Source organism: Lissotriton helveticus, chromosome 1_1, assembly GCF_964261635.1.
Source record: "Lissotriton helveticus chromosome 1_1, aLisHel1.1, whole genome shotgun sequence".
Lineage (NCBI taxonomy): Eukaryota > Metazoa > Chordata > Amphibia > Caudata > Salamandridae > Lissotriton > Lissotriton helveticus.
The window spans coordinates 247,769,712-247,796,792 of NC_136057.1; the positions used below are offsets into that span (position 1 = coordinate 247,769,712).

Below are 27,081 nucleotides of genomic sequence, written 5' to 3' on the forward strand. Positions count from 1 at the left end.
AGCAGTTGTTTATGAGCTCTAGGAGGGCGGAAAGAAGAAGCCGAACTTCTGTCCAGCACTGGATCAAGTGGTAGGTTAAAATCACCGCCAACAATCAAATTACCATTATGCGGAGTAAGAGTTCATTTTTTTATAATCTGTTGCCAGAAAAAAGGATCATCAGCATTTGGAGCATAAATATTTAAAACATAGAGATCATTAGAACCATTAGACAATCTAGACAGCAACCAACGTCCCTCAGAATCATGTTCAGCAGAAATGACTGACAAACCAGATTTTTTAGAAATAAGTGTTATGACCCCATTCTTTTCACCAAGGGCATCCGAACACATCAAATCAAGAACCCATTCTTTCCGTAATGACAACGCTTCTTTATAGGAGATTTTCATTTCCTGTAAAAACAATAAGTCCGAGGACAGGGACTTACAATAATCAAGTACCTTAGCCCTCTTAACCGGGTGGTTCAATCCCTTAACATTAAGGGACACGACATTCAAACCAGACATATGCTATCATGGAAATAAAAATCGGACAAGAAACATGATAAAAGAAATGAAATTCCTAATAACACACTCACAAAGAACACACACACATAAGACCAACCACTCTCTACGCAAAAAGAAAGCACAACTCGAGGATCCAAGAGGAAAGAGAAAAAGACAGGGAAGGAGGAGAAGAGGAAAAGAAAAAGAGAAAGAGAAGCTACAGAAAAGAGTAGAAATAGTAAAGATAGAAGACCCACCAGGGGAGGTCTATAAAGGACCAAACTCATACTCGAGGAGACATGGATGCGGGAAGCAAGAGAGCTGTCGGGGAGAGAACAAGATTAAAAGTAACAAACCTATTGAAGACAAGAAAAAGTATATGATAGGCAGAAGAGACAATAGTAGAGGTAAAGTAATGTCAGCATAGAATATAGTAAAGAGAGAAAAATAGTAAAAAGCCTCTAAGCGAAAGGAAGACGGCAATATAAAGGCGCAATAAATAACAAAATGAAGACATCGCGAATATACATGAACAAGCAATAATAATAGAAGTAAGGCAAACTAAATAGAAAACAAACAATTAATTGTGAAGAATAAGCGAATATACTATATATGGAGCATACTTAGTAAATATAAAAAGGTAGAGTGCAGAAAATACGATAAGAACAACATCATAAATAAACTAAGAGCTGTAATCTATAAACTAACAATGTAATGCATGAGGATAGAAGGAAAATAACGAACTATGTACATAAGATATAAGCACTCAAAAAATTAATTAAACATAGCAAATATGCAAACGTAGTATGTATCAAATATTGTAATAACCGAAAACATCATGAAGAAATAGACAATGAAACAGTTGAATGAAATGCATAGTTAAGGCATACAGTAATGAAACACAATAAATAGGTTTAAGAAAATTGAGTAAATGTTGTAATATTACAAAACCAATACACTATACCTATGATTATATAACTAACACAAAAATGAAAATAATAAGGTGTATAAAACAGCCCTAAAACGAGGAAACAGAAGAAAATAAAAATGTGATGAAAATGCCTAGGCATACAAATAGACAAAAGACCACCGATAAAACAAAAAATACAGAGTGGGCATGGAACTACAATAACAAGAAAAAACAATGCAAGAAGAGGCAAAAACCAACACGATAACACGAAGCGGGGTAATACTACGCAAGGGGAAGGGGAAAATACTAAATAAGTCTGTCAAGACTATGAGAAGACAATTGTACCAGGAAAATAAGTCACGAAAGAACAATCCACGTATACGGAGAGGTACACAAAGCAGAATGAAGCGGAACGAAAAAGAGAACAAAGAAATTAATAGGAAGCTTAAAAACCACATGGAACCAAAAAGATGGAAATACAAGAAACTAGGCACCTAATCAGGTGGAATGAGACACAAACAGCTTATGACACCTGTTAGACCTGTCTGGATTTTTTGCGCAGTCCCTCCTCATTATCCTTTATTTTGTCCCCTTTTTGCTCCTCATCCCCTTAGTATTTTTGTGTCTGCTACTTTTTATAGGTGTTGGCCATGGGGATAGGTGTTCTTTTTCCCCCCATAATCTTTTACCTCAGGCCCAGAGGCCTGTTCTGTCAGGAAACTGTTGTAAATCACAAAATGGAGGGCTCTAACTGTTTTCAACTGCCACATTCTAGACTGCCCCATAGGATAACAATAGGCTTTCCAGAACGTTCTGGACCCTACTAGACCCTGGGTGGATTGTCTATAAAAGGGCAGGGGTCAGGAGGCCATTTTGTGCTGACCCAAGTGTGGAGGAGTGAGGCAGTGGTGAGAGGAGGTGGACGCACTGAGAGCAGCTAGTTTGTCTTGAAGGCAGACAGTCACTTCAGACGTTCCCCCTTCAGCCTCTGACCAATCCCTCCCCATACATCAATTGCTGAAAGGAAAAGCTACCAGCATGTGAAGGAAGACCCTTTCAAGTCTGCACCCCTGTGAAAGCTGACAGGACACTCTTACTGAAGATCTCCCTAACTTCCCATGCCCAGCGCTGCACCTACCAGCGTGAAAGAACAGCTGTGAACCCCGTGACGTGGCTGGAGTTCCTTGTCGTGCCCGGGGGAAGGCGTGGGACTGTGGAGCCTTAGGTGTCCTGAGGAGCGAAGGCGCTGCTTGCGCACATCCTTCCTGTGAAGCCGGTGAGGGAAGTGACTGACTGTGGGACCCCGGGGCACCGGCCGCGTTGATTGAAGTAAGAAAGCGCTTCCGCGCATGTCCCCAGCGAGATCACTACTTGAGGCAGGAGGGGCCTAGGTTCGGGCAGGCCCAGAAGAGCAGCGACTCCGAGGTGAGCAGCGTCCTTCCTGTGAGCGGCCGCTAGAGGAGGCGGGAGAAGAGCGAGCGCTTCCGCGCATGCCCGGTGGGGAAGTGTATCGCCGGAGAAGAGCCGGCCGCGTCACCGGAGGAGCGCCGCGACGGAGCTCCAGTCAGCAGACCCCTCGAAGGAGGCAGAAGCGCCGCAACGGTCGTTTTGGTGGGGAGCCTTGGGCTGGGATAGCCTTTCCTGTCTTCCCCCGCCCGCCCCGACTGCTACAAGACTCCATCAACACCACGCAAAGAGGGACAACACCCGCTAACTCACCTTCTATCTAAAAAGTAAGCCGGGTAGAGAGGGAGCGGGAGGCGGCAGCACCGGTTGTCTAGAAACACCGGAACAGCGGGACTAAGACCCAAATGATTAACTGACAAGTCCCAGAAAGCATAACACGTGGAATTGGGCTAGTGATCCGCCCAGCCCACGTGAAACTAACTGCTAATTGACTCAGAGGAGAGAGGAGAAAGGTGTGCAGGGGACAACAGGGTTCCCGAATAAAAACTCTTACAGTTTATTATTAATTGAGAAAGTAGATCCAAAGGTGTAGCCTGTAAGTTAACCAGGGGGAGAGCCTTGCTAATTCTACTGTGTCTTCCCTTTTAGCCACATAACTGGTGGGTTATGCTGAGAAGATCTACATCCGGTAGAGGTCTGTTGAGTTGAGCAGATACCTAAGAGCTGTGGGGTAATGTACTTGCCTATGAGTTGTTTAATGACATATTGAAACTGTAGACTGCACCTTCCTTTCTGTAACCATATAGTGGAGAAGTGTATTGTAACATGGACAACAACTGATCACAAATGTACCCTTGATTCTTATATTCTGACCGGGAAAAGTATTGAGTGTGATTTGAAGAGTGGGTTTTTCTGATCTCTAGAAAACTGTACGAACTGTAATTGGAAAATTATATGATAATTTGCTAGAGTTAAAGAGGTTTATTTGCTGAAATATCAATAATCTGAAATGTCATAAACTGTAAATTTTGACCACAAAGAAAATATTATTTTTATAAACAGTACGTATTTTCCCACAATTTGTAGTGTAGTGTTTTCTTTTGTGTGCTATTGCGTGGTTTTACTTTTGGGTGGTCTGCAACCTTAACACTGTGCCTCTGAAGTATATGTCTTGCCCTAGGCCAGGCTACCCCAGTTCCAACATTTGGTGCCTAGCGGTGGGATTGCTGACTTGGTTGCAGCTACTCACTAGTAATTCAACGCAATACACTAAACCTACACCAGGAGTTTTCTCCTTGCGGCCCTCCTAATTTACATTTTTGTTTTTTCTAAATTTATTTCTGGTGGTGGGTGGAGGTTGACCCTAGGACACTTCCGGTTTCCTCCTGTGTGAAAAGTTTATACTCAAAAATGGAGATAAATGTGGAAGAGCTGGATAACTATACTGTGACCCAACTAAAGGACTGGTGTCAGCAGCAAGGTGTGTTTTTCAACAAGGGTGCCAAGAAAGGCGAGCTGCAGACCAGCATACGGGCATGGGTGGAGGCTCATTCCGGGGAGGTACCAGTGTCAGAAGGGAGTGACAGGGACACTGTCGTTGAGACTGCAATGCTGTACCAAGGGGAGGGGGGAAATCTACTGACAGGTTCCAAGACACCTCCCAGGGCGGGCAGCAGCGTCTCGGAGAAGGGTTTAACTGAAGCCGAGCTAGAAGATAGGAGGGAGGAGAGGAGAATGAGGCTGGAGTTGGCTAGGATGGATATGCAAAGGGAGGAAAGGAGGTTAGCTCATGAGCGAACCCTCAAGGAGATGGACCTACAGGTCCTAATACGAAGGCCTCCCACTCCAGACAATGGTGGCAGCGAAAAGAAAGTAGACACCAGGGAATCCAGACCCTACTTACCTAAAGATGTCATCGCTAGTTACACCTCAGGTGATGACATTGCCAAATGGTTAGCCTCCTATGAAGTTTCTTTAAGGGCTCACGGGATCCTAGAAACTCACTGGGGAGGTGGGCTGTACAAATACATGCCACCCGCTGGCAGAGACACTTTGCTGGCTCTGGAGCAGGATGAGCAAACCCACTACCCTGCCATGAAGGTGGCACTGGTGAAAAAGTTTGGACTTACCCCTGAAAGGTACAGACAAAAATTCAGGGGAAGTCACAAAATGAGTAACCAGAATTGGGTAGACTTTCTAGACTACGCCAAGAAAGCTTTAGAGGGTTGGGTCAAGGGCAGCGAGGTAAAAGATTATGAGGGGCTGTACAATCTATTTTTAAAAGAACACCTCCTCGAGAAATGTTTTCCCGAGTTGCGCCAACACCTGGTGGACAGCAAGCTGACCGATCCCCGGAAGCTTGCAGAGGAGGCAGACACTTGGGCAAGTACCCGGGTGTCCTCCAAGGGGACTGGAGGGGATTCTCAAAAAGCCGGACAGGGCGCCCCCCAGAAGAAAGAGGGAGGAGATAAAAAGAAGGAGTTCTCCAAAGGTCCCCAAAATAATTTCCAAGGTAAGGGAGCAGGTTTCACCCCTAGGGCAAACCCGCCCAGAAACCCTAATCCTGGCCAAAGCCAGCAGCCAAGGGTTCTCCACTGTTTTGAATGCGGTGGTGTTGGACATTATAAGGGAGATGTCAAATGCCCAAAGAGACCACCCCCTCCCACCGGAGGAAAGTCACCGGGAGTAGCTAGTGTAGCGCTCGGGGAGGAGTTGCCCTTAGATAAGGGGGGTGAGTGGGCGGGCGTCACCTTAGTGTCCCTGGGAGAGCGGGAGATGGTGCCAAAGATCCAGGTGCCCCCAAATACTATCAAGTATGGGCAATGGGTTACCATCAATGGCCAAAGAGGGGAGGCTCTGAGAGATACAGGAGCCAGTATGACTATGGTGAGAAGTCAACTGGTGTCTCCAGAGCAGGTTGTTCCTAATGTACTCCACCCCGCCGCGATGGCTGACGGCAGAATGGGCCACTATCCAGTGGCTGAGGTTCCCTTTGAGTGGGAAGGGGTTGCAGGTTCACTGCGAGTTGCCGTAAGCCCTGCCGTGCCAGTTGATTGTCTGTTGGGGAATGACATGGAGCACAACACTTGGAGAGAGGTGGAATACCGGACGCATTCTGCGATGCTGGGTACACCTGACTGGGCCTGTGTAAGCACACGCTCTGCGACTGCCCGGAGAGGGAGTTCGCCTGGGTTGGAGCCTGGAACAATGGCCCAACCCGCTGCCAAAAAGGGTCAGAAACGGAGACAGGGACAGCCTGCTTCGGCTTCCACGCCCCATGAGACAGATCGGCCACCTGCAGTGGTAGGCCAGGAGTCCGTGGAGGGGGGAGTAGACTCTCTGGAGGATTTACCCATCCCTGCTGAATGGCATGTGGAGGGAGGTCCTACCAGAGAGGAATTCTGTAAGGGGCAGAGAGAGTGCCCTACCCTGGAGGGACTGAGGCGTCAGGCTGAAGCCCAGGCAGTAGGTGATGCTACGGGGCACTACCATATTTACTGGGAGGATGGCCTCCTCTACAGTGAACCAAAGGTACCTCTACCTGGCTCATCAAGGGCCTTGGTGGTCCCGCAGCAATACCGAGCCTTTCTGCTGGAATTGGCTCATGCGATACCACTGGCAGGACACTTAGGCCAGGACAAGACCTTTGCACGGCTTGTCCTCCACTTTTACTGGCCTCAGATGAAAGTGGCGTCCAACACATACTGTAGGACATGTGTATCCTGCCAGGCCAGTGGGAAGACAGGGGTGAAGCTAAAGGCTCCCCTGGAACCACTTCCTGTCGTTAGCACCCCCTTTGAAAGGGTGGGCATCGACATTGTAGGGCCATTGGATCCACCAACAACAGCTGGTCACAGGTTCATCCTGGTTCTGGTGGATCATGCCACACGGTACCCAGAGGCCATCCCTCTGAGGACTGTTACTGCACCTGTGGTAGCTAGGGCCCTGATGGGAATCTTTACTAGGGTAGGATTCCCGAAGGAGGTTGTGTCTGACAGGGGGACTAACTTCCTGTCTGCTTACATGCGGACCATGTGGAAGGAGTGTGGGGTGACCTACCGGTTCACCACTCCTTATCACCCCCAGTCCAATGGACTGGTTGAGAGATTCAATAAGACCCTGAAGGGCATGATAAGAAGTCTGCCAGAGAGCTTACGGAGGAAGTGGGACGTCCTCCTACCTTGCTTACTGTTTTCCTACAGAGAGGTGCCACAGAAAGGAGTGGGCTTCAGCCCGTTCGAATTGTTGTATGGGCATCCGGTTCGTGGGCCTCTCAGCCTGGTGAAGGAGGGATGGGAGAAGTCTCCCAGAAAACCTCCCCAGGATGTGGTGAGCTACATGCTGGCCTTCAGAAGCCAGATGGCCAAGTTGTGGAAGCAGGCTGCTGACAACTTGGAGGCCAGTCAGGCAGTCATGAAGGAATGGTATGATCAGAATGCTCACCCGGTGGAGTTGGAGCCTGGCCAGAAAGTCTGGGTGATGGAACCTGGAGAGCTAAGTGCCCTTCAGGATCGTTGGACAGGCCCCTTTGAGGTGTTGGAGAAAAAGGGTAAGGCCACTTACTTGGTGGATCTTAAGACCCCGAGGCAGCCCCTACAGGTGCTGCATGCCAATCGCCTCAAACCCCACCATGAGAGGCCAGAGGTCATCCTCATGTTGGTGACTGATGGTGCTGAGGAAGCAGAAAGCGAGCCTCTCCCAGACCTCTTTTCATGTCAAGAGAAGGATGGGTCGGTGGAGGGAGTGATTCTCTCCCCGTCTCTCACTCCTGAGCAACGAGAGGACTGCCGACAGGTGTTGGGGCAGTACTCTTCACTGTTTTCCCTTGTTCCAGGAAGAACCCACCTGTGTACCCATGATGTGGACACAGGAGACAGCCCCCCAGTGAAATCCAAGACCTATAGGCTGTCGGACAAGGTGAAGGCTAGCATCCATGGCGAAGTTGCCAAGATGCTGGAGCTAGGAGTGATAGAACCGTCCAGCAGCCCTTGGTCCAGTCCGGTGGTGCTAGTCCCAAAAGCCGCCCCACCGGGCACCACACCCGAACTGAGGTTCTGTGTGGATTACCGAGGACTGAACTCAGTTACCAAAACTGATGCTCATCCCATCCCCAGGGCGGATGAATTAATTGACCGACTAGGAGCTGCTCAATACCTCAGTACCTTTGACCTCACTTCAGGGTACTGGCAGATCTCCTTGACAGATGGAGCAAGGGAAAGGTCAGCCTTTTCCACGCCCGAGGGACACTTCCAGTTCTGTGTGATGCCCTTTGGTCTCAAGAACGCCCCTGCCACATTTCAGCGACTGGTGAACCAGGTCCTCTCTGGAATGGAGGGTTTCTCGGCTGCTTACCTGGATGACATTGCTGTCTTCAGTAGCAGTTGGGAGGACCACTTGCAACATTTGCAAGCAGTTCTCCAGGCGCTGAAACAAGCTGGATTGACCATCAAAGCCAGCAAATGCCAGATTGGGCAGGGGTCGGTTGTATACCTTGGACGCTTGGTGGGTAGGGGGTCAGTGCAGCCCCTGCAGGCGAAGATTGAGGCAATCATGGCCTGGGAACCCCCCAAGACACAGACTGAGGTCCGAGCTTTCCTGGGCCTCACAGGTTACTACCGTCGCTTTGTGAAGGGGTATGGCACTATTGTAGCGCCCCTCACAGAGCTCACCTCTAGGAAACAACCTCGACGGGTAGTTTGGACAAAGGCTTGTCAGCAAGCCTTTGAAAAGTTGAAGCAGGCAATGTGTGAAGCACCGGTCCTGAAGGCTCCCAATTTCTCCAAGGAGTTCATTGCGCAAACAGATGCATCCGAACATGGCATTGGGGCAGTGTTATCGCAACTAAATGAAGAGGGCCTGGATCAGCCTGTAGTCTTTCTATCCAGGAGACTGCTTCCCCGGGAACAGAAGTGGAGTGCAATTGAGAGGGAAGCTTTTGCGGTGGTGTGGGCTCTGAAGAAGCTGCGGCCATACCTCTTTGGCTCGCACTTCCTGGTTCAGACTGACCACCGCCCCCTTCGTTGGCTGATGCAAATGAAGGGGGAAAATCCCAAGCTGTTGAGGTGGTCCATCTCCCTACAGGGAATGGACTTCCGGGTGGAACATCGGCCTGGAGTGGACCACGCCAATGCAGACGGTCTCTCCAGGTATTTCCGCCTTAGTGAAGAGGACTCCCAAGGGGTTGGGTAGCTCTCCCCACTTTCAGCTGGGGGGGACGCGTGTTAGACCTGTCTGGATTTTTTGCGCAGTCCCTCCTCATTATCCTTTATTTTGTCCCCTTTTTGCTCCTCATCCCCTTAGTATTTTTGTGTCTGCTACTTTTTAAAGGTGTTGGCCATGGGGATAGGTGTTCTTTTTCCCCCCATAATCTTTTACCTCAGGCCCAGAGACCTGTTCTGTCAGGAAACTGTTGTAAATCACAAAATGGAGGGCTCTAACTGTTTTCAACTGCCACATTCTAGACTGCCCCATAGGATAACAATAGGCTTTCCAGAACGTTCTGGACCCTACTAGACCCTGGGTGGATTGTCTATAAAAGGGCAGGGGTCAGGAGGCCATTTTGTGCTGACCCAAGTGTGGAGGAGTGAGGCAGTGGTGAGAGGAGGTGGACGCACTGAGAGCAGCTAGTTTGTCTTGAAGGCAGACAGTCACTTCAGAGAGACGTTCCCCCTTCAGCCTTTGACCAATCCCTCCCCATACATCAATTGCTGAAAGGAAAAGCTACCAGCGTGTGAAGGAAGACCCTTTCAAGTCTGCACCCCTGTGAAAGCTGACAGGACACTCTTACTGAAGATCTCCCTAACTTCCCATGCCCAGCGCTGCACCTACCAGCGTGAAAGAACAGCTGTGAACCCCGTGACGTAGCTGGAGTTCCTTGTCGTGCCCGGGGGAAGGCGTGGGACTGTGGAGCCTTAGGTGTCCTGAGGAGCGAAGGCGCTGCTTGCGCACATCCTTCCTGTGAAGCCGGTGAGGGAAGTGACTGACTGTGGGACCCCGGGGCACCGGCCGCGTTGATTGAAGTAAGAAAGCGCTTCCGCGCATGTCCCCAGCGAGATCACTACTTGAGGCAGGAGGGGCCTAGGTTCGGGCAGGCCCAGAAGAGCAGCGACTCCGAGGTGAGCAGCGTCCTTCCTGTGAGCGGCCGCTAGAGGAGGCGGGAGAAGAGCGAGCGCTTCCGCGCATGCCCGGTGGGGAAGTGTATCGCCGGAGAAGAGCCGGCCGCGTCACCGGAGGAGCGCCGCGACGGAGCTCCAGTCAGGAGACCCCTCGAAGGAGGCAGAAGCGCCGCAACGGTCGTTTTGGTGGGGAGCCTTGGGCTGGGATAGCCTTTCCTGTCTTCCCCCGCCCGCCCCGACTGCTACAAGACTCCATCAACACCGCGCGAAGAGGGACAACACCCGCTAACTCACCTTCTATCTAAAAAGTAAGCCGGGTAGAGAGGGAGCGGGAGGCGGCAGCACCGGTTGTCTAGAAACACCGGAACAGCGGGACTAAGACCCAAATGATTAACTGACAAGTCCCAGAAAGCATAACACGTGGAATTGGGCTAGTGATCCGCCCAGCCCACGTGAAACTAACTGCTAATTGACTCAGAGGAGAGAGGAGAAAGGTGTGCAGGGGACAACAGGGTTCCCGAATAAAAACTCTTACAGTTTATTATTAATTGAGAAAGTAGATCCTCCACCAGAAAGGTGTAGCCTGTAAGTTAACCAGGGGGAGAGCCTTGCTAATTCTACTGTGTCTTCCCTTTTAGCCACATAACTGGTGGGTTATGCTGAGAAGATCTACATCCGGTAGAGGTCTGTTGAGTTGAGCAGATACCTAAGAGCTGTGGGGTAATGTACTTGCCTATGAGTTGTTTAATGACATATTGAAACTGTAGACTGCACCTTCCTTTCTGTAACCATATAGTGGAGAAGTGTATTGTAACATGGACAACAACTGATCACAAATGTACCCTTGATTCTTATATTCTGACCGGGAAAAGTATTGAGTGTGATTTGAAGAGTGGGTTTTTCTGATCTCTAGAAAACTGTACGAACTGTAATTGGAAAATTATATGATAATTTGCTAGAGTTAAAGAGGTTTATTTGCTGAAATATCAATAATCTGAAATGTCAAACTGTAAATTTTGACCACAAAGAAAATATTATTTTTATAAACAGTACGTATTTTCCCACAATTTGTAGTGTAGTGTTTTCTTTTGTGTGCTATTGCGTGGTTTTACTTTTGGGTGGTCTGCAACCTTAACACTGTGCCTCTGAAGTATATGTCTTGCCCTAGGCCAGGCTACCCCAGTTCCAACAACACCGAAAAACAGTGACCTATTACAGCTAAAAGTACAGCTAAAAGAAGAAACACGTCGCAGAAAGACAAAAAGCAGGAGAAGACACCATCTGTTATGTTGGAGCTACAAAAAGCACGACAACTGCACAACAACTGAAAAAGAGGGACAAGTCCCAACCAACATGCAGCACTGAAACAGTGACATCTTGTATACAAGAATATGTAAGAAACCACAGAAGAACAGAAACACAAAGGAATCATGTTCCAGAAGAACCAGGAGCAGAAAAAGAGTCCATCTGTGACTGAGATTGGTTATCTAGAAAAGAAGAAAGCTCGGAAGGTTCATCAAAAACTCTAGAACGACCATTGAGTGTGATGCGAAATTTGGAAGGACCAGCAAAAGAAAAGGGGATGTGCATGTCTATAAGACGTTTCCGTAGACAGGGCTCGACAAATCCGAAAAATGGTACTAGTCATGCAGGTCTAGTACCATGGAAAATCCCCTCGACCTGACTCCAACCCACTTGACCTCCGTCTCTGAAAACGGAGCAAAAGTGACAAGATAACAAGAATTAAAGGCATGTTTATTGCTCATTTCCTTTGTGAGCAATAAAAATGCCTTTAAATCGTGTTATCTTGTCACTTTTGCTCTGTTTTTAAAGACAGAGGACAAAAGTTAGTTTGATTTCCTACTCGCCAGAAAGGGCGAGTAGGACCTAAAAATAGCTCGTCCTCATCCATTCTCCCTCGCAAATGCGAGCGTGCGTGTGGATTTGTCAAACCCTGGTAGATTAAGAAACCCCTTTCTACGAATGACAGTGTCTCTGGCAAAATCTTGTGAGATAGAAATTCGATGACCCTCCCAAGTCACAAACTTGACCTTTCTGATGTGGGCCAAAATCTGCTCCGAATGCTGATGACGCAGTGGTTTGAAGATGACAGCCCTAGGAGTTGTCGAGGACTTAGACCTGAACGAAGGAACACGGTGAGCTCTCTCAATCTCAAAGTCTCTCAAAAATGGAATTTGTAGAATCGAAGGAAGCCATTGGGATAGAAAGTCAATCATGGATGAGGCAGACTTCTTGGTCTTCTTAGGCAAACCAAAAATTCGTAAGTTGCTTCTTCGATTACGATCCTCCTGCTCCGTGAGGTCTCTCCTCAAAGCCGCCATTGAGCGTTCCAGTTGTTGAAGATTCCTTGAATGTTGATGCGTAGAATCTTCCACACCACTAATGCGGGATTCTGTGGCATCAACTCTGACAGATAACGCTTTAAAATCATTTCTGATAGCTGCTACCTCAACTTGCAACAAATCAGTATTAGTCTTTGTAGATTGCGCGATATCATGTACTGCATTTAGACGCAGTAAGATAGTATCCAAAGTGGCACTGGAGTCTTTCTGAGAAGATTCTGGAATGGGAGAAGTTTGCTTAGATCTTTTTAAAGCTCCCTTCGAATCCTTGGTGGTGGAAGGAGGACCCATATTGTCGGCCATGAGACCAGCCCGCAACAAAGGACCAAAAAGTGGCAAACACCCCAAGGCTCACTGACAGGAGAAAGCGTGAGGAGAGCAAGCAGAGAGTATGACCACAGAATCACCGCAGTAAATGGCGAACAGGAGGAACTGAAAAGAGAAGTGACATAACAGCCTCCACCACAGGGTAAAATAGCAGAGCCTTCAAGCTGACCGGCAAACCTCTAAATCAGGTTGGGAAACACAGCATGCCAAGGTGGTCAGAAAAGCGCAAAAAGCCTCAGCTGAGGGGCAAAGAAGAAGAGAAAAAAACCTCTGTTGTACATAGTAAATCATGTAAATGGCTGCAAGCAAAGTAATACCACCGTGGGAGCACCATGGGCTAGATGGAAAGAAAAAGTCACCTCATTTTGGCAGTTGAATTGTCCAGAAGCCGCCACAGCACTCGGGGGTAAAAGATACGAGCGACGCCACCACGGAAACAAAATGGCGGCCGCTCGCAAAATCAGAGCGATGGAGCCCACTTCAGTACAAGTAGCGCCCCTCAACACAGTCACGGCATATTCCGAAGCAAGATGCCAGGAGCGGAGGCTGCAGCGTCTTCAAAAGGGATCCTAAACTCGTCCCAACAGCGCTGACGTCCCGGAGCTCAAGCGCGATCTGCCATCTCAGAGCGGCGCGCAAGCCACGCCCCCCGTCTTGCATCATGGTTATATGTACAGTGTGCCTTTAAGTTTTCCAGCACAATGTTACATGGTCTGGTAGATGGATGTGAGGGCTGAGCACAGAGAAGATCATGGGCTTCCTGGAATCTATTAGCACAAAAGTAACTAGATTAAACAAAGTCCAAAAGCTATAGGTCACTTTTAATCCAAACAAGGATGAAAAATTAGTAAGCAAGTAAAGCGGAAATAAGGATAAATGACATTTTCTGACATATAAACAGAGAGCAAGATGCAGATCTCTACAGACGTGCTTTGTCATTAACAGGTAGCCTTGGGTTAAATGCAATGACAGTTTTTCGGCCTCCTGTCTTTTCCATGTCATTCCAGCCTTCTTCACTTGTTCTCCCTAGTCTCTCCTTTTTCATTGTTTCTTTTTCTTAAATCCCACAACCAAACCCCCTCCCAAGCTTGTGGTGTTTGCATTTCAATTTCTGCAGCCTAGGGGTTCCCCAACTGTGGGTCGCAAGCCACTTTTTGGTGGGTTGTGAAAGTGCAAGCAATCAATCAATCAATCAATCAATCAATAATGACATTTGTATAGCGCGCTACTCACCCGGAAAGGTCTCAAGGCGCTGGGGGAGAGGGGTACGTTACTGCTCGAACAGCCAGGTCTTGAGTTGTTTCCTGAAGGAGAGATGGTCCTGGGTCAGTCGAAGGTGGATGGGGAGGGAGTTCCATGTCTTGGCTGCCAGGTAGGAGAAGGATCTTCCTCCGGCGGAGGTTCTGCGGATGCGTGGTACGGTGGCAAGGGCGAGGCTGGTTGATCGTAGCTGGCGGGTGGGCGTGTAGAAGGACAGGCGGTCGTTGAGGTACTTGGGGCCCAGGTCGTGGAGAGCCTTGTGTGCGTGGGTGAGGAGCCTGAACGTGATCCTCTTGCTGACGGGGAGCCAGTGCAGGTCTCTCAGGTGGCCAGAGATGTGGCTGTGTCGGGGGATGTCCAGGATGAGTCGTGCGGAGGCGTTCTGGATGCGTTGGAGTCTTTTCGGAAGTTTGGCTGTGGTTCCGGTGTAGAGGGTGTTCCCGTAGTCCAGTCGGCTGGTGACGAGTGCCTGGGTGACGGTCTTCCTGGTCTCGGTGGGGATCCATCGGAAGATCTTACGGAGCATACCCAGGGTGTTGAAGCACGATGAGGAGACAGCGTGGACTTGTCTGGTCATCGAGAGGGAGGAGTCCAGGATGAAGCCCAGGTTGCGTGCGTGGTCCGTTGGCTTGGGAGTGGTGCCCAGGGCAGGGAGCCACCAGGAGTCATCCCAGGCGGAGGGCGGTGATCCCAGGATGAGGACTTCCGTCTTGTCTGAGTTCAGTTTCAGGCGGCTGTTCTTTATCCACTCGGCGACGTCTTTCATCCCTTCGTGTAGGCGGGTTCTGGCGGTGGCGGGGGTCGTTGGTGAGTGAGAGGATCAGCTGGGTATCATCGGCGTAGGAGATAATGTTGAGGTTGTGTTGGCGTGCGATGGCTGCGAGGGGGCTCATGTAGACGTTGAAGAGGGTTGGCCTTAGTGATGATCCTTGTGGTACGCCGCAAATGACTTCGGTGGCCTCGGATTTGAAAGGGGGGAGGCGGACTCTCTGGGTTCTTCCGGCGAGGAACGAGATGATCCACTCCAGTGCCTTCTCTTGGATTCCGATGTTGTTGAGGCGCTGTACTAGGGTGCGGTGGCAGACAGTGTCGAACGCTGCGGAGAGGTCCAGGAGGATGAGGGCTGCTGTTTCCCCGTTGTCGAGCAGGGATCTGATGTCATCGGTGGCTGCGATGAGGGCGGTCTTGGTGCTGTGGTTGGCTCGGAAACCGGACTGCGAGGGGTCAAGGGATCCATTTGTTTCGAGGAAGGCGGCGAGCTGTCGGTTGACGGTCTTCTCGATGACTTTGCCAGGAAAAGGGAAGAGCGAGATGGGACGGTCGGTCCGCTTGAGGTCGGTGGGGTCCGCTGTTGGTTTCTTCAGGAGGGCGCTGAGCTCGGTGTGCTTCCAGCTCTCCTGGAAGATGGTGGTGTGGAAGGATGTGTTGATGATCTCCCGTAGTTGGGGTGCTATGATGGAGTCGGCCTTGTTGAAGATGTGGTGGGGGTAGGGGTCGGTTGGTGATCCGGAGTGGATGGTGTTCATCGTGCGGGTGGTGTCTTCGGTGCTGACCGGGGTCCAGTTGCAGAGGGTGGCGGTGGGGGGCGTTGGTTCGGCGGTTGGGTGCGTGGTTGGTGCGCCGAAGCTGTTGTGTATGTCGGCGATCTTGCGATAGAAGAACAAGGCGAGAGAGTCACAGAGGTCTTGCGAGGGAGTGATGTCGTTGTTTCCGGCGCTGGGGTTGGAGAGTTCTTTGACGATGCTGAAGAGTTCCTTGCTGTCGTGGGCGTTGTTGTCCAGTCGTTCTTTGAATGCTGTCTTCTTGGTGGTGCGGATCAGCTGGTGGTGCTTGTGGGTGGCGTGCTTGAGGGCGGTCATGTTGTCATGTTGTCAAGCAATAAACAAAGGTGCCTTTAAATTCTGTATTTATCGTGTGTCATTTGTTGAAGTTCAATGACAAAGGCAAAATTTCAGGCTACGTCTTCTGACAAATTGCTGCTTATTTTTTTTAACATGAAAATTGATGTTTACAAACCCCTAACAGTTTGCAGTCCAAGAAAGAAAAGTAAAGTGAATAAGGTGACAATCTAGCTGGGGTACAGAGAAAGGAAAAGCTTTAGGATGGCATACAACAACAAACAACAAAATGTAAATACTTGTAAAAGAACTGTAACTGTTTGGAAAGCAAATATGAAGAAATGTTTTATGTAATTCTAAAATGTGATGGAATCAAAAATTTTAATAGGATCAAAACAAATCAAGACACTTTCTCTTAGTGATATGCAAATGATATTCAATGAATCACGATTTCCACAAATTAACATTTATGTTTAATATATCATTATCTGTAAAACTGTATGTCTGTGCAAATTTAGTGGCCACTCCAAAAGAAAATGTGCTGTCTGTAAATGACAGTGCGCTACAACACGATGCTTTAGTTAAATAAAAAAAGCCTAATTCAAGTTCGTTAATACTAGGTGGGTCGCAAAAGTTTGTCAGCTAAAAAGAGGGTTGTGGTTCTAAAAGGTTTTGGAAACACTGCTCTAGTTCATTTTCTCTTTCCTTTCTCTACTTTGGCCACCCTTCACACACTAAATGTTCTCAAAATGCTCTTCTTTTCTAGTCATTATGTTCCTGTTCTCTTCTCCTCAATTCTGTTTTCTTCCTTGCTCTCCACTTTACAGGGCTTTCTTTTTGACCTCTCCTTTCTTAGTGTCCTAATCTCCATACCAGTCCACAGCATTTCCCTCTTATGCCCCCTCTCTTGTAAATGATCTCCTCTCTTTCTATTCACTCTACTCATTCTCTACCCCCTTCTCTCTACCATTGTGATTTGTCACTCGTTCTTTCCCTCTACTCTGTTCTCTTTCACTCACACTTTTATTTATCTCGATACATTTTCCTTGCTCTCCCACACTATCGTCCATTTCATGTCATTTTCACCTTGTCTCATTTTCCTGTTCTCTCCTCACACCCTAAAATGTCTTGCCCTATTTTGCTATTACACTGTTGGTTCCAAATTGACTTCACTTCCCAGTGCCATCCTTCTAGCACCTCTCCTCACAGTTAGCCCTACTTTCACCAACAGTTTTTTCACTGCACCTTTTTATTTACTGTTTTTGCCTGTATCAGTGCTTTCTCATTTCTTCCATTCTCTTTCCTGCTACTCTCCTCATTCTTTTTCCCTCAGAGCTCTTCCTTTCTCATCACCATGCATTCCCTATTTGCCATACTTTTCTTCTGTGTCCTTATTCTCTTCTCACTTGCACCTATCTCTTCACTGCGTGCTTCTTTTCCGTGAAGCACTCTATGGGAGTGCATGTGCTTTCTTCCTCTCCCTTGAGTGCCCCCAAACTCATTCTTTGCTTCTCCCACCAATCTCCGTCCACCTTTAGTTGATTTTCAAATCTCCTTCCATCCCCCACATTTGTACATTGCTCTCTACACCTCTCCTCCAGCCGCTCTGCTGCGTGGCATTGACTGTCCCTGCACCTCCCATGCTCACCCACCGCCAACTGTTGACACCGTTCAGCTGTGTTCATTTATCATCACTACCCTCTAATCTATTGTTCTTGCACACTTTACCAGCTGTCGCATTTTGTTATGTTTTCTTTTTAGAAGGGGGCTGGTAGCTGCAATCTAATGTTTTGCAAAACATATAAAAGACACGTATGGGCTTTTACACACTTTTGAACGTTTTTCATTTACCTATTAAAAATGGGTGTCCACCATCTTGGAAAGAGAGATTAAATAAAATGGCTGCCACATCACAACACATACACATCATCATAATGGACAGATGTAGCATCATGATGCACACATGCATACATGATGACGCGTGCAACAATTAAATCATTATGCTGGCTTTACTCTTTTCTTTCTTTCTGTCAAAGCTATTTCTCATCTGGAGTGGAACACTTTTCTTTGCTGAATCCAAAACCCAATGACAAAATCAAAAGGCAAGACCTATTGGCTTTGCCAATGCTTGCTTATTTCGTACTAGTTAAAGGTTGCATCTGTCAGAACAAACACTAAATCTCTAATGAAGAGCTAATCAGACATCCTTGAATCCTTGAGCCTATCATGCTTTCGATTCCTTAGATATAAAAATGAATATTTTGAAGGTGGGTGTCGATAACAAATATATTAACCCCTTCGGTGCTCGTGACAAGACCAGCTCGTCATGAGTCACGGTGGAGCTGTGCTCATGATGACCTGGTCTCGTCATAATGGCGCCGCTCCGCCGACACGCAGTTAATTCCCCGTCTGCGTGGGCGAATTAATCAGTGGGCGGGGTCGAGACAAGACCGTCATGATCACAGCTCCCCCGTGACTCACGACGACCCGCGACGCTCGCCCCCCCCCTGCACTGTGGGGGAATTACCCTTGCAGGGAAGGGGTTAAAAGATCAGCGACGGCTTCTCCGCTATGCCGGAGAAGCGAACCCCCCGCAAAATCATCAGTAAAGGAAAAATAAAACGATAATAAACACTTTTTTATTTTTCCTCTGCGGTCGTGTCTTGGGGTGAGGCTTGGGTGGCGACAGGCACTGAGGGGAGTGGTAGGTGCACTACCTTCACTGTGCATACAAGCATGGCTGGCCAGCTCCAAACCGTCATGGGCAGTGAAAGCTCTCTCCAACCCAGTTCCGTTGCTGGGTTGAAGGGAGCAGGCAGAGACACCCAGTCTGTCCATAAGCACAAATCGAGGGCGCCCAGGCCATTGTTGAAGCTGCCCTCATGCATGAGATCAGCTTCAGGATTGGCCACAAGGCAATCTGGGAGCCTGTACCTGGAGCAGAGGAGCAGAAGAGCACAACGGTCAATATAAAAATATGTATGTCTTCATATGTATATTGATTTATCATCAGTGGGTCTTTATATCACTGAAACCTGTCAGACATTCAAGTAAGAGTGTACATGTAGCAGTTAAATAAATGTGGAAGTACACAATTTTCAGCTTCATCTTCCACAAAAACCTAAATAAATAAGGATAAATACAAATGAAATTAACCCAAAAAATAAATATGGATACATACCTAAGGAAATGTCAAAAAAATAAGTACCATAAAACCGAGAGCCCTAATTATGATGCATATAACTGTTTGACAAATACAGTGAGCACTGATGTTTTGATAAAGTTTTAGTGGCCGGCCGCTGATTGTCTTCCCTACAACACTCCACAGGCTGAAGTAAAAGAGTTAGTTGCAATTTTAATACAGAGCAAATAACATTTAGACCACAATAGCTCATTCTTTGAAAGATATACCTGCATACTAACAATACCTTGTCTCATCTGGTCCATTTATACCACCTGTTATTTACATGAACTCACGTAGCCCCCACTAATAGTCGATCACACATAATTGTAATTACATGATAATAAAAGGTCTACGAAGTAACTCAGGCATTCCAGTATTCAAAACCGTGTTTAGCGAGAAAAGGGCACAGAAAGAATATCGTATAAATTACTGAACCCAGAAATGTTTTACAATTTTTTTATCATATTTATCCAGTTTGGGAAGATTTTTGGGTAAAATTCATCTAGTAGTTCATCTAGTCCGTGTACTTTCTCGGATGTGTAGTCCGGTATAATCCCACAAAACCAAAACTATAACTCAAGACTGCAAAGAAAAGAACCAGGATGGACTGTTTAAGAAGGGGCTACGAACACTGTACGAGTGGTAAGCAAAGCTTAAACAGGTAGCTGTAAAGAGTAGAAATAGGTTCGAATATATTTTATCTGAGAACGGGGATAAAAGCTGTCTCACCTGCTGTTCAAAATGAGTAAAGCTTGCAAGGAACACAGATCTACAAAACCTCCTGTCTGACACAAGCAGATGACCCGAACGGGAATCCTACATCTGCAAAACCTCTGTGTACAAGGAGAGCGCCGCACTAGAACTACAGCAGTCAGCTGCTTGTGCTGTCTCTGCTACTGGCGACCTGTGCGTACATCCGGACACGCCGGAGAAAACAGATCCGGAGACGAAGCCGCCGAGACGTTCCCCCCTCATAGAGCTTCTTCCAGAATAGAGCATGCTGGGTATTGTAGTCCTTGCTTCAGCATAGCGTTAGGTCTTTGTTCAAAAGCTAGTCAAATGCAGTTCCTACTTTGTTTACATAGAGACAATGCAAAGAACAATAAGGATGATCATTAATTGAGATACTATATGTATTTTAATGTGGGCTAAATTACATAATACCAACATTTTAGAACAAGAAAGTGGTGGATTTTTGGGGAAAAAACAATTAAAAAAACTGGATAATGGATTTTCCCCATTGACCTCTATTGAAGTGGAAGCAATTTAAAGAATCGGGAATATCCCGCCGGTATCGGGTCTATTGACGTGGATTGTATTAATTCCTTGCAAGAGGTGTGTTAGAAAGCTATTTTAATAATAAATGATATCAATAGTAAATGTATGCCAATAGATTCAATTCAGCCTAGAGATTCTTGATTTGAAGCAAAAAATGGCTATATTTTGGCTGTCTCCTACCTGAATGTACTTGAACTTCAATAGTAGTCAATGCAGTAAATAGAATCTCCCGATTGTTTTTTTAAATTTCCCCACCTTCCAGTTCTAAAAAGTTGGCATGTATGGTACTCGCTTCTGAGTCAGTATTAGATTTGCCACCAGACCATTATTTTACAATACTTTAGACCTTCTATCTCACACAGCACCACCATATGTCACATGATATACCAACATATTTACACAGTCTCCCATTGAAGAGCCAATATAACCCAGTGTCGAAAAAGTGAGAATGAAACCCCTGGGCATCAATTCACCAAAATGCCAGGGGTAGCGGAAGTGACATCACATTCCAAATTACCTTCATGACATCACAGGTGGGGACATCCTATGACCCTTTACCCTGATATACTTTGCAGGGAAGCCATGTCACATGACCCTTACGTGACGTTATTCCGCACACAAATACCCCGCATACCATAACTCCGCAAAAAAATACCGCAAGTACTATTACTCCGCAAATTAGGACAACGAAAACTTTTACAACGAATATGCCTTTACCACGCATGCCTTTACAACGCAAAGGCATGCATGTTAAAGGTATACTCGTTGTAAAAGTTGTAAAGGTAAGTAAGAGTACCCTAGCCTACCCTACCCTACCCTACACTCTAATGTAGTACCCCTGCACCACCCAACCTTGACACACAGTCCTTTTCCTACATTTACACTACCCAGCACGACCCCCCAACACTACCATAAAGCACTTTACTTCCCTACACAAACAATACAACACTACCCTAAACCCTAAAAAACTTCACGCAGCATGACCCTACACTACACAAACACTACGACACTACCCTAAACCCTAAAACACTACACCCCAGCATGACCCTACACTACACAAACACTACAACACTACCCTAATACACTACTCCCCGCGCTCCTCACTTCTTCCAAGGGACTACTTTTTTTTCGGTAAATTTTTTAAATAACGTATATTTATTACTTTTATATAGCCTATGTCCATCTGCACACCCTGACGATTACAACGATGTATCGGGTGTGTGGATTGCCGCTGTGGTTCCCGAGTTTACCCGCCTCAAAGGTTCAAAGTTCTTCCTTTATAATAGTAGTATAGATGACATAAGATATGCCTATGCCAGAATTTTTTGAATTTATGCCAACCCTATATCATACTTATAGGGTATAGTGATGGCATAATATCACAACATGATATCCTTGCTCCCAGCAAGAACACACAACATACATTTAAACCATTTTTACTTATCACGGCCGCAGTCCCGTTCCAGCTATGAGTGCTCCATTTTTTACTATAGTAGTTGTGACTACTAGAATATAAATATTCCATTATTCACTATGACTGTAATTATTACTGCATTACTATAATGAAAAAAACGGCCAAAGAATAAAGAATGTAGAGCTGCCCCTCTGTTCTTTTCCTTGATCTTGCCTCTGAAACCACGGTTCGCATAGGAAGTGCTAGGGATCGCAAGGGGTAGCCAGGCAAACAGCCGTCCCAGGCAACCCGTAAATGACATCCATGAAGGAAACCCTGCAAAAAGCAGGTTTACAGCTCATTATGTTGAGGCTCGTGCAGTCGATGTTCAGCAGGGATTTTGCAACCTCCCCAGGACTTTGACAGCAGCCTCAAACTTTTTTGTAATTTTTCGGTCGAGCCTAAGCAGCGTGAAAGTGCTATCTGGACAGGCCCGGTTCTAGCGGGTGGGCCGAGTGGGCCAGGCCCACCCAAACATCAGCCTAGGCCACCCAAACAGGATCCTTGGCCCTCGCAGTGAGGGCTTGAAGGCAGGCGCGCAACGCCTTTGGGATCAGAGTGCTTCAACCCTCCCCCGCTGTGTGTGTCAGCCCGGGCTGAGGGGCTCACACACACACACAGACAGTTTAGAGATTATCGCGGCCGCACCCGAGTACTTCACAGGTCTTTACAAGACCATTTACATGTTAATGAGGCTTGGTTTATTTTTTCACCCCTTCATCTCTGCAAGTCGAAAGGCGACAAATCCTTTCTTTGACAACGGTAAACTTTGCCTACTGTCCTGCTGCGTTGATATTTATTTTTCTAAGCACCACAGAAGAAAAGAAGTTTGTTTATGCCTATGCACCTTTCCTGACCCCTGCAGTGGCTTATCACATAAGGCTGTGACACAAAGTTTGACTAATGGAGTAGGTAAGAGAATGTGTTACAATATTTTTTTCTTTTAAAAATCTGCACAGGCCCAGCACGACACATACTTCGTGTGTGCTTCATTTAAACAGCATTTATCATTATCATGGCCGATAAGGGACGACAATAGGAATACAAAATGCCCAGATAACGCTGGTTATAATAATCCTGCTGGAGAGCAATCATTTGTCTGTTAGTAGTTTTCAAATGCAGATGAACGGTATTTTATGTGGATAGCTCAGGGCGTTAAGTTGGATGAAAAAACTGGGGGGGTCTCTCAAAGGGGCGTAGCCAATGTAATCGAGGACGTGGCTTAAAAACAGTACGTTAAAAATCTATGTTAAGCAGTGTGCGGCCCGACTTGTATTTTGCTGTTTCTGTCATTGCATCCAGGTATGTGATACAACAAGTAACATCATACCTACAAGTCAGGACTATTGACTTTGTCAATGGTTGTTAGTTGCATCTGATAAATAACAGCAACTATATGATATTGCAAAAGCTTCCACTTAAAGCACTGGTGACATCACGATAGTGTTGCTGTTCCTGAGATTCAAAAAGAGAAGGGAAATCCAGAGACAAAATGACTCTCTTTAAAGGATTTCCCTTCCCCCTACAACGCTCACCTGGCATGTCGTCATGCCGTAACTTTCCACTTCTGAGTAGTGTGAGCAGGGTACACCGATGTGCCTGCTGTCTCGAAACGGGTCTCTATCGGGCTCTGTTTTGTGCCCTGGCACTTTTTTCCAGACTGCAGTGACAGCAGACTGCTGTCACTGCAGTTCAGAAAAAAACAGACTACCTGTGACCAGCGCACAAAACAGAGCCCGATAGAGACCCGTTTCGAGGCCCCCTTAAAAAAGTTGCAGGTGCTCAGACCCAGTGAGACCCGGCCTACTTAAAGCCCTGGATAGCTCAGTGGGTTAGTGCCTTTGTCACAGAGATCCTTGTGTTACTTGCAGTTCAGAAGTTACAATCCTAACATAGGACAGTAACCAATGAACTGTCATCAAAGAGCTGCATACAAACAAGGATGGTATAGTTAGAACTTAGCTTTTTTTGTTTTGTGATATAGTTAGAACTTTCCCAGTCTTTCATTATTCTAATGTTGCTAAATTGAGTATGTTTGGGCAGATATACATTTTTATCAGTAAAGCTGACCCCCATGGAATACTCTTTAAATCCTACGGTTGTGTTTCCCCAGACCAAACCCTCTTAAAATATCCCACCTACCAGTATGGATGACATGTGATTCATATACCTTGTAATCCTCATTGGCTTGTGTGACATTCCCTATAGACTGATTTACATACTTGTATGATTCATTGTCTCTGTATAATGTGTGCGTTGAGTAAAGTACTGACACATACTACACTGATATGAGTAGCATTATGCAACAAATGAAATCCATATGAGGGAGGGGCTATGTAAAGATAAGGGGCACTGTTGGAGGGTGGCAGTGAGGTAATCCGAGGAGGAGGTAGTAGAAGGGGCTATGGAGCGATGAGGGGCACTGGTGGAGGGTGGCAGTGAGGAAATCTGAGGAAGAGGTCATGGGGTGGAGGGGGGAGTCAGGGAGAGATGAGGGGCACTGGTGGAGGGTGGCATTGAGGGAATCTGAGGAGGAGGTCAATAGGGGGAGGGCTACGGGGAGATGAGGGGCACATGTGGCGTGTGGCTTTGAGGGAATCTGAGGAGGAGGTCAATAGAGGGGGCCATTGGGAGATGAGGGGCACTGTTGGAAGGTGGGAGTAACGGTATTTACGGAGAAAGAGGTTATTGGTGCGGTGCCAAAAAAGACTTTCGTATCAGCGCTGAAGCCGGCCTTTCTGTTTTTGTTTATTTAATTAGGAGTCGGGTCATAAGGGCTACTGTGGGACATACTTTAAAGTGCGTGCTAATTATTACTGCTATGTTCAATGTTTTAAGTTTGAAGGTGATTTTACTAATGTTTTACTGGGAAAAATGAAAGTGGAGCCTGATGTTGCCTGACATGGGGCTGGGGCCCAAGGTCAGCTGTGAGATAAGGTTCACTGGAGAGGTGTAGTGGGTAATCAAGCCTGTAAGGGAGTATGCTGCAGAGTCCGGGGTCAGGTAGAGGTAGTAATGAAGAGGGATTCTCCCTGATGGCTTGCACAGAGGGAGCCCGAGAAGTGTCACTTGCCTGATACCTCCACCTCAGAAACCTCCTCTTCCCATCAAAGGGACATTACATGGAAAAAACACTTTTTGAGAGTGATCACATTTAGAAAGAGATTTGGGAAAGAGTGCGTTTTACTGGGCCTTGTAAGATTAAGACGAGATAAAGGAGGGCCCTGAAATAGGCCTGCCTAGACATATATGCGACAAATCGAGCCCGCAGTGGCCCAACACAATGCAACCTTGGCCCACCCAAATAAAAATTCCTGGAACCGGGCCTGTATCTGGAAGACCTGCTGTAATAACTTTGTGGAATGTAATCCCGTCTCCTGCTTGGCATTGGTTCACACCTGCTTCGCACCTGTTTGCTGGCTCCTCATTGGGTGGCGCTCCCGATACATCACTTCCGTTTTTTCGGTCAGAAGCACTGCCCAACTAAAGTTTACTTACACCGTAGGGGTTCATATGATACTTTGGGGACTATTTCTCTTACTTTCTGCTGATGTTACACTGTGGGTGCTTATTCCTAGTCAGTAGCGGTCGGCAGTAGGTGTTTCTATAGGGCGGTGATGTGGGCAGGGGGAGGAATAATGTATGGATTACGGAGTTTTACAGGTAAGTAAACATTTAAATAAATAAAACGAATTTCGTTGTGCAACGAAATTCGTTTTATTTATTTAAATGTTTACTTACCTGTAAAACTCCGTAATCCATACATTATTTCCCCCCACCCTGCCCCTCCTCCTGCCCACGTCACCGCCCTACAGAAACACCTACTGCCGACCGCTACTGTTCCTAGTACCATGCACTGTTTATTTAATCATCACAACGTGCACATAACTTTTATGTACATGGGCGCCATGCTTAATGTTTCAGTATGGGGCCCACTTTTTATGTTTCTTGTTGGCTTTCCGATCACCTACAATCATGTTTTCTATGGCTATGTGCGTGCCTTTATAGTATATTCATTTTTTAAGGTGGTACGTAAATGGGCGGAAGTCATTGGTTATCCAGCACATTGTTGCATGACTGCACCTGGACCAGGACCTTTCGTGTAGAAAGGCGACACATTCAGTGCATTTTCTTTGTTTACAGCATGCCTGGTTATGAATCTCAGCGCAGGCCACTCATAGCTGGTATTGTGTTGCTGGGATCGGCATGTATAAGGCCCACTATCCGCTGCTAGCAACATACCTGTTCTTCTCCTACTTTTCCCAGTTTGATGGGACTGTCACTTGCCCCACCTCTCTCCCTGACCTGTTTGGATAGTCGGAGCTAAAGGTACGGGATAAAACACAATCAATGCTGGTGTTCCCGGAAATAGTCTTGTTTGGAAGCGATTTACATTAGCCCTCTAAGTTGGCGCTCATTTAATCATAGTTGTACTATGGCCTCATGTCACGAGATTGACTCTATGATAGTCGTATTTTTAAAGAAATTAGAAACAGCTAGCAAGCTGCTAGTGGTAGTTTTGCTCTTCTTGGTATAACTATAGTCCTACAGCTCCCAGCCTGCTTAGTGCTGGTTTCTAAAAATCAGGCATGGCTAAAAGTTATTTACCTGTTTAAAGGTTTCGCTGGTAACTTTGGGCCCGATTCACAGAACTTACTTAAGACAAAATCCTAAACTTACTACTTTTGGTATTCACAGAAGTTAGGATTTTGTCTTAAGTTTGTCTTAAGACAGACTTAAGACAGGCTTAAGACAAAATCCTAACTTAAGTCTGTCTTAAGTCTGTCTTAAGTCTGTCTTAAGACAAACTTAAGACAAAATCCTAACTTCTGTGAATACCAAAAGTAGTAAGTTTAGGATTCTGTCTTAAGTTAGTTCTGTGAATCAGCCCCTATGAGGGAAATCAAAAATCCCATCTCAGGGGTTTGCACTAACACCTGATCCTTTAAAGCAGCATGAAAAAGTTGGCACAGAATCTGTAATCAAGAGAAACATATTTATTAAATTACAACAAGTGAGGCCATGTCACACAGAAGCCGCAGCACTCTGTATGAGATGGTCTGAGGACTGAAGGCCACAGTATCTCTTATATACCCTCACAGGGGCTAAAAAAGGGCAGTACAAGTGCACATAAGAAGAGTTACACACATAGATGGTCATACAGAAAATGCACAGTCGACAAGTAGGAGGAGCTAACAGTTTTGCCAATGCTAGCAAGCACATCCTGACAGTTACAGAATATTAGCAGCTGCAAGCACAACTGAGCATGTGCAAAGTAGGAGGAAGAGGCTAAATATACCGAGCAGAGAACAGCAAGATAGGACTGAGTACATGGTGAGCACATGGCCATCTAAAATGGCTGCCAAATACAAAATGGATTCCATAGAAAGACAAGATAGTCTCTAAATACAGGATGTCTTCTGCTAATGCTTAATCTAATCGCTGCTAAATTACGACAGAC

At 46.7% G+C, this 27,081-nt stretch overlaps 1 protein-coding gene across 1 annotated transcript in view; it reads right to left on the minus strand.

The window, feature by feature from the left end:
* LOC144768978 (pseudouridylate synthase 1 homolog) overlaps positions 1-19,743 on the minus strand; it is a 71,840-nt gene extending 52,097 nt beyond the window's left edge. The window contains exon 1 of the mRNA XM_078652972.1: positions 19,619-19,743. The gene's annotated coding sequence lies outside the window, so the exon portion shown is untranslated. The remainder of the gene's footprint in view (positions 1-19,618) is intronic.
* Between the last annotated feature and the right edge of the window lie 7,338 nt (positions 19,744-27,081).